Source organism: Tupaia chinensis, unplaced genomic scaffold (genome assembly GCF_000334495.1).
Source record: "Tupaia chinensis unplaced genomic scaffold, TupChi_1.0 Scaffold000146_1, whole genome shotgun sequence".
Classification (NCBI taxonomy): domain Eukaryota; kingdom Metazoa; phylum Chordata; class Mammalia; order Scandentia; family Tupaiidae; genus Tupaia; species Tupaia belangeri.
In genome coordinates this window covers 4,405,252-4,411,768 of record NW_006159616.1, presented here as the reverse complement: position 1 = coordinate 4,411,768, position 6,517 = coordinate 4,405,252, and the positions used below count along the sequence as shown (strand labels likewise).

At 58.5% G+C, this 6,517-nt stretch overlaps 1 protein-coding gene across 1 annotated transcript in view; it reads left to right on the top strand.

Moving 5' to 3' along the window:
- The first annotated feature begins 4,337 nt into the window (after positions 1-4,337).
- NBL1 (NBL1, DAN family BMP antagonist) overlaps positions 4,338-6,517 on the top strand; it is a 6,780-nt gene continuing 4,600 nt past the window's right edge. Inside the window, exon 1 of the mRNA XM_006145206.3 lies at positions 4,338-4,432. The gene's annotated coding sequence lies outside the window, so the exon portion shown is untranslated. The remainder of the gene's footprint in view (positions 4,433-6,517) is intronic.

The window sequence follows — 6,517 nt, the reverse complement described above, 5'->3', positions numbered from 1 at the left end:
CGGGGCGAGCGCCGCGCGGGCCGCGCGGGTGCTGGGGCAGCGCCCGGGCTTGGCCGCCGAGTTCGCGCGTCCCCGGTTCTGCCCGGGCCTCGGCGCGCTGCGCCCAGCCTCTGGGCTCGCGGGTGTTGCAGCTGCCCTTTCGCCCGGCTCCCCGCCTGTCTCTCCTTCGCCCGATTTCCGCCCCTCTCCTCTGTCTGCTCAGCTCCTCTCTTTCTGGCCCTCCTTCTGCCTCGGTTTTCACTTTCCTTGGGCTCGTGGCTCTGCGGTTCAGTGTTCTCTCCGCTCCCGGCTCTGCCCTCCGTGGACTCCCGCTTTAGGTCTGTGCGTCCCCCTGACCCCCTACCCTCCAGTTCAGACGATGCCCGGTGTCGGAGGCTCCGGCGCCCCGGTTAGATCTAGGAATAGTGTCCTAGACCGGGTAAAAGACACGGCACCCTCCCCTGCTCTCCCGCCTGCCCCGGCGCCGGGCCTGGGTCATCCCTCTGGAGTCGAGGCTCAGGCAGGGAGAGCCGGCCTTTCCGGGGGCTCAGTTTTCTTCAGCGTCTCCCCCTTACTCCCTCCCCCCTCCCCTGAGCAGTTTGGACAACAGGGCCTGCTGCCGGCCACCTGCCCACCCGCTCCCAGGGCGGGGCGATTCGATCTTTTACAAGCCAGTAAAGGGGGAGCTGCCTGCCTTGGCGAGACCAGGGGGTGGGCGGGCATGGGGGGGAAAGGCCACATTTCCAGGCTTTCCGAGGCCTCGCCCAGCTAGAGGCCTCCCGCTGTAACCAGGGGCACCCCAGGAAAACAGAGGTCGGGAATGAAAGCTCTGGCGAGCTGGGGGGGTGGAGGTAGGGAAGCAATTTGTCAACAAGGAGCCCCTCGCCCTTTGTTACTGTCCACACCTCCAGCTGCTTGAGACTCCCCCAGATGCTGGGGCTGTTTGGGAGTGGCTTGCCTTGAGTTGGGGCCAAAGAAAGGGTGAGGCTGGAGTGTTTCCTTGGTGACCCCACCCCTCTCCACCTACCCCTGCAAGCTGGACCTCTCTGTTCCGGGCTTGTGTGTGAGGCTCAGGCAGGGCAGTAGGTGAGCATTAGCCAGGGGTATGCATGGCCTCCTTATTTTAAAGTGAAGTTTCAGCCTGAGTTTAACTTCTCCCACCCCCAGCTCCCAGGACTGAAGGCTGTGGGAGCAGGCAGGGCTGCCGGGTGGATCTGCAGTGGGACTTCTGCTGAGCAGATGTGCAGGCCGGCCTGCAGCAGCTGTTAGCATGGATTTGTTCCGGAGGCTGTTTTTGGTCTGTGGTAGGAAGACCATGGCTGGGGTTGGGGAGCTGGTACAGAGGTAGCCTGGGCTGGAAGGTAGAGCTGCCTGGCAGAGGCAGGCAGCCCCTGGTGGCGTGGGCTTGGCACTGCATGTCTGCCCATGATAGCTGGGTCACGCTGTGCTGGGCCCAGAGCCTCCGCAGTTCTGAAGGAAGCCGCCTTGTGGTGAGACCTTGTCGTGGGATCACAGGGGCCTTAAGCAGCATGCTGGAGCGGCTCCTCCCGGGGGATGCTGCTAAGCTGAGCTGCCCATTTTACAGGTGGCACATGTGAGGCTCAGCAGGCAGTGAAGCCCATAGTCAGTGGCTTGGTCTGCAGCCATCAGGCAGGTCTGCCTCCGGGCACACAGTGAGCCAGTTGCCCAGCTTTGACCAGAACTTGTCCTCAGACATTAGAGTGGGCCCAGACAACTGTGCTGGGCTTGACCTTGGTGATCAGGGGTCCCCAGGCCTGGCACCGCCTTGACCCCTCCCAGAGCAACATTGCACCATTCAAGGAAGTCCCTGTACTCATTCCAAGACTTGGAGCGACTGCCTCACCCATGCTGATCCACAAGCCTAGGGCTGTGGCCACGAAGGCCACACCCTCTGCGCCCAGCATGGCTCAGCTTGGCCGCTGCTGCGCCCAGACTGTTTTCTCAAACGGCATTTTGGCTGGCTGCACTCGCCAGGACCCTGTCTTGTAGTGGCACAAGGGTTCGAGTGAGGAGGGTCTCCCTCTCAGCTCCCACCCTGGCAAGCCAGTGTGTGGGGTAGCACTAGGTAGTTTCTAAAACCCTCCCCCAGCCACCATTCCTTTGCTTGTTTCACCTGCAGCTTTCTCTAAATCCAGTTTCAGTGGGGCAGATGCAACCCCAGACTGGGATTGTCTCAGAACTCACCTGGCTCTGGTGGGGAAAGGAGGGCACAGGGGTAGGCTGAGTGCAGGGGACAGAAGAGGCTTGGGGTGACTCCCGGCTAGCGCTAAGGGTGACTTACCCATGGTGGGTGGCCTCGCTCTAGGTCTCCACACACTGTTTGATTTAATTCCCACGGCGCACCGCGAGGCGGCGTTCTCACCACCCCTTCTTTGCAGAGGAGAAAACCGGGGCACAGAAAGGTCACAGTGGCTGAGCTATCATGAGCTTTGCAGTCAGGTGTGTCATTGTTGTATGGAACACAGGAGACCCAGACCCTTGGCCTCGGGTTTGTGCTGGGAGCGAGGGGTAGGAAAGGAGGGAGCCGTCTGAGGAGTCCTGGCTATTACCTGCTTACCTGAACCGCAGTGTAACCCAAAGCCCACACCATTCAAGTCAGTGGGGCCAAAATGTGGGAAAAGATCCCGAGGAGGTGACCGGAGCAGGAGTTGAGTTGGGGGCCCTGCCCTCCAGGCACACCAAGCTGGGTGCTGGGAACCGTACTAGCAATGCCTGGGGTGGGGCGGTGTGTTGTGCGTGTGCGTGTCTGTGTGGGTGTATGTTTATGCATGCATATGTTTGTGCGTGTGCTATTGTGTGTTCATAGGGAACGAATGGGTTTGGGGTACATCTAATGGTGTGTGTGTGTGAAACTGAGGGTGAGTGGATGTACTCTACCTCGATAATCCTGAGGTACCCCTGCCTCAAGTGACCTGCAATGTTTGGATTACCCAGCAGAGGAGACGGGCGGCTGCTGTGGTCGCACCAGTGTGCTGATAGGGGTTAGCACTGAAGCAGGCAGGGGGCCCCGGTTCACTTGTGTTCCAGACGGACTCTGCTCTTGAAGGTGGCACAGTGAGAGTGGGGAAGAGGTGTTTCTTGGTCTCCAGGCCTCTCGGGTGCATTTAGGGCTCAATTCCCAGCACCGGGAATCACAGTGGGCTGGGGGGCAGTCGGTGGTGCTGTACAGACTGGGAGCTGGGTGTGGGTGCAGGAGCTCCTGACCTGGCTGGGCTGTGAGTCCCCGGGGAGAACACGTGGATATGGGCCCACATCCCAGAGCTGGAGACTGGCGGTCCAGGGCTGCGGGGGCATCTCTGGGGAGATACCAGGTGCTGGCAGGGGCAGAGAGGCCCAGAGGCCCTTGAGCTGGGTCCTGCTGTCCTCCTCCCTGGCCTTCCCGAGGGGCCCTCTGAACAAGGCCTCTGGGGATGTCCCCTGGGTGGGTCTGCTGCGTTGGTTGACTGTCCTGTTCCCCAAGTGGGAGACGTGGGTGACCTCTGCCTGAGTTTCCACAGCACTGAGCATGTCATCTTGTGCTGTCCCTGGGGAACGTCCTTTCCATGTGGGTGCAGCTCAGTGTGGCCGGCGGTCAGCATTTAGGCCTCACAGCCCCCCAGTGGGGAAGGATAGCATCGTACACTTGCTGGGGTTCTGAGGAGCCAGCAGGTTTGCATGACTGCATGCTGGTCTGCAGGGCACTCAGGAGGAGGACTTGAACTCCGGTCTATGGGCCCTCAAGTTTCTAGCCTGAGCAGTGGCTCGAAGCACCTAGAACAGCAGAATGCTGATAGGAATTAGCACTGGGGCAGGACAGGGAGCCCTGGCCTCAGCCCAGCTCAGTTCCCTGGACAACCCTCTTCCTGTTTCTTGCCTCTTTCTCTTGTGCAAACCTTTTCACCTGCAAGAGTTGCTGGTGATGACACTGCTACTGTCCAGGTTCTTGTGTGTAAGTCACTCAGTCCAACAGACCGAACCTCTGCCTAAATTCTCCATCTGTAAAGTGGGGAAAGAATGGGGGCACGGGTTATAGTCAGGGCTAAATGAATACAGGAGTGCCTTTAGTTCGAAGCAGCTGTCACTACTGCAGGGCAGCGGGTGGGGGATGCCAGGCTGCTGTCTACACTGCCCTCTCCTTGCCTCCCCTGCAGCTCCCTCACCCAGGAGCTCCCTTCCCTTCCCTGCTGTTCACTAATCACAATCCTGTGTTTGATCCAGAATTAAGAACCTCTACTCCCCTTCTGCAGCCAGCTCTGATGGCTTCTGCTTAAAACAGCTGTTTCCTCTTCACACCCACCTCTCTTGGTCTACCCTCCAGGCCCTGAGATCCCGAGTGGGCCTAGGGTTCTGGACCTTGACCCCCTGCCCGCCCAGAAGTGCTCAGTATAGGGAACTGAATGGCCCAGAGATCACTGCTTTGCCTGACTTGCTGGGAGCCCTGAGACAAAACAAGGTGGGTTGGCCTGCGAATCTCCAACTCCCCTTCCTGCCCTGGCATTCTGAGCGTCCCATGACTGGCTTTGTGACCTTTGGGGCGGGGAGGAAGGATTGAGAATCTGGGCGAGGCTCTTGAGGCTCAGGAAGGAAGGCCCGACTGCTGCTTAAAAACAAAAATTAGCTGAGTTGCCGCTTCAAAAACAAAAAAGCAAAAACCAGCGAAAAATGAAGGCTGCTAGCAAGGAGCCCACCCCACTGGTGGGGGCAACCTGGGTTCTTTGGGCCGGCGTGAGGTTGGGGAGGTGGGTGTGTCCCGGTGGCAAAGGTGTGTGGCAGGGACTTCGCCAAACATCCCTGCTGTCTCTTGTTCCGGCCCAGCCTTGGCTCAGAGGCCAACCCAGCCTTTCCCATGATCCTCCGGGAGAAGAGAACTGGCCTTAGTGAGTGCCTGCCGCTTACATGGCACCTTCATCTCTCCAGGGAAGGCACATTTGAGGGTAGAGGAAGTAGGTGCTAAAGGTCATGTGGCTCCAGCCAGCGAGGCTGGGGCTCCACCATTGCAGACTCCAGGGGCTTGTGCTTGAGCCTGGTGGGTTGGGTACCATGCCTCTCTGTGGGTACGACTGCCCCCTGTGGTGAGCTGGAGAGGGAGGAAGGTAAGGGTGGTATCTTTTTTTTAATGGTTAAGTTTTTAAAAAATTATTTAATTTTTTTTATTCATTCATTTATTTTAATTTGACCAGAGATAGAGAGAGAGAGGGAAAGTGAGAAAGCAAGCCAGTAGGTCCGGGATTCGAACCGTGGGTGGTCATGTGGTAGTGTCCAGCGCTTTAACCACCATGCCACCTGCTGGTCCCCAAGGGTGGTATCTTTTGGCCTCCGTTTATCTGATTTCACTTCTGTTCACAATCGTACCCTAATAACCACTCCCTGATCACCTGCCCCCAAAACTCACCATGACCCTGTCTCCCAGTAACCTCAATATGGGCTCATTCCCAGGCTCAGCTCTGCTCAACTTTGGCCGGCCCCAAACCGGTCTCAATCCCAGCCTCTCCTAATTCCAATCCAGGTCAGACCTGAGCGCCGTCTCCAGCTGCTTTCATCACAGCCCCACTCTCAATCTATTCCCTGGATAAACCTTCATGTAGTGCCCTGCCCCAGGCCCCTTCCCGAGGAAGCACGATGGTGTCAGGTATGGGACAAGAGTCCCTAGACCTCTCAGAGGCCTTCAGGGAACTAGTCTGGCCGAGGGAGGGCCCCGGGAGCCCTGGTCCCGAATGGACCCTGGACCCAGGTGTGCTGTGGACAGACCCTGACTCGGAGGCTAATTCCTAGGGAGGGCAGGGACCCATTGGGGTGGGAGCCTCCTGAGGCCCTCCTTACTGAAATGTTAGCTAGGAGTCCACTCTGTTCTCTGAGGGTTCTTACAGAAAACACGGGCTCTGCTGTTGATCTTGTGAGCAAGACCGGAAGCGTGTGGGTGAGAGCCTGGCTCTGACGTGGACTCGTGTGGGACCGGGCAGACTGCAGACTTTCCTCCAGCTGGTTTCTCCCACTGTGCTGGGCAGGGGTCCTCCAGGCACTGGGGGCCAGTGAGATGGAGACCATGGAGAAGGGTAGTAGCCGGGCAACCTGCCGCTGGAGTGCCATGGAGAAGTGGCAGGCTGGCAGCCTTGCTCTGCCTGCCCGCCTAAATTTTCACCCCGACACCCCAGTACTGCCCTTCCCATCCAGGACACTGACAAAGACCCTAGCCCCACCTACTTTCTGCAGAAAGCTTGTCTAGGGCAGGGTTGTCACAGATGGGATGCCCATTGCCAAGCCACACCAACTCCTGCCACCGTGGTTTCTGTAGAACTAGTAGGAACCGCACCTGACCTCTGGGGACTGCTCCACGACACATAATCCTAGACAGCGGCAGAGTGTCCAGCCTGCTGTGTTTCCAAATCACCCAGTGACCTGGGTAGTTTGTTAAAAATACAATCCCACCCCAGAGAGTTCTGATGAGCCGTCAGCTTCGGGAAGCACTGGTCTAGGCCACCTCATTCATTGCACAGGTGGGAGGACTGAGGCTTCAGTGTGCAGTGTCATGTGTGTGGTG